Source organism: Poromitra crassiceps (genome assembly GCF_964638095.1).
Source record: "Poromitra crassiceps genome assembly, chromosome: 13".
In the NCBI taxonomy this organism is placed as follows: Eukaryota; Metazoa; Chordata; class Actinopteri; order Beryciformes; family Melamphaidae; genus Poromitra; species Poromitra crassiceps.
Window position 1 is genome coordinate 28,175,861 of NC_139644.1, and position 1,117 is coordinate 28,176,977.

Genomic DNA, 1,117 nt, shown 5'->3' on the forward strand with positions numbered 1-1,117 from the left:
ATTGCAGAAGGGTAAAATATGACAGCAACTGCATTGCCACTACAGATGATGTACGCCTGGTTTAGCACAATATCAAATTAGCCTATACATAATATGTCTCTGTCTGAAGAAAGGTGAAAAGGACAAACCTTTCCGTTCGACTTATCTTCCAATGCAGAATAATCCCAAAATGGTTCTGTACCCTTGGGTACCCTTTGATATTATTGTATTTTCAATGTAAATAAGCCTGCCTCAGGACAGCACGATCACAAAGGATCTTCATCAGAGTGATGACGATCTTTCTGAAGAAGATCGTTTGTGATCGAAACATCAATAAACTGACCGGGAGCTTGACTCCGCAGGCGCAGTTTTAGGATCAGACCTTTAGGGGTCAGCCCCAAATGAAAATGTGGCTGACCTCAGACCCTCTAGGGGGGTCCGGGGGCATGCTCCCCCGGAAGAGAACTTTGTACATTTTAAAGTAAAATGGATCAATCTGGTGCACTTTGACAGGCTAAACTATGGAGAACTACACACATCACATTAATATCCTCTTTACTGTTCTGTGGCTTTACAATGATAATGAATGCAGATAATTGTCTCTCTATATATATTCTGCATACAGGTATATGGTAGAATACTGCTTGCTAGAAAATTAAACAGCTCGCACACTGAAAGGGCACCTGCAGATTTGATTTGTCCTGCATCTGTTGGTGAGTGTGTGCCAGGAGAGCTAAATCATCTGCAAAATCTAGATCCTCTAGCTGTTCGGTCAGGCTCCACTCTATGCCGCTTCTATTGTTGGTTGCTTGGTTCATGGTCCAGTGAGGAAAAGGAAGGGCGAGAGCAGACATCCTTGCCGCACCCCAGTCAGGACCTCAAAGGCCTCTGATGGGCATCATTCATGGAGGACTCGACATTGCTGGTAGGTGCTCCTGATGATATTGATGAACTTTGGTGGGATGCCATAATGTGCCATCAGTTTCCACAGTGTCTGGCGGTCGACACTGTCAAATGCCTTTTCAAAATCTATGAAATTGATATATACAGGGGAGTTCCATTCTATGTGGATTGAGTTCCAGGGGAGGCTCAGTGAATGGCAGTGAAAAAATATTACATTAGTTATCAAAAGGAGATC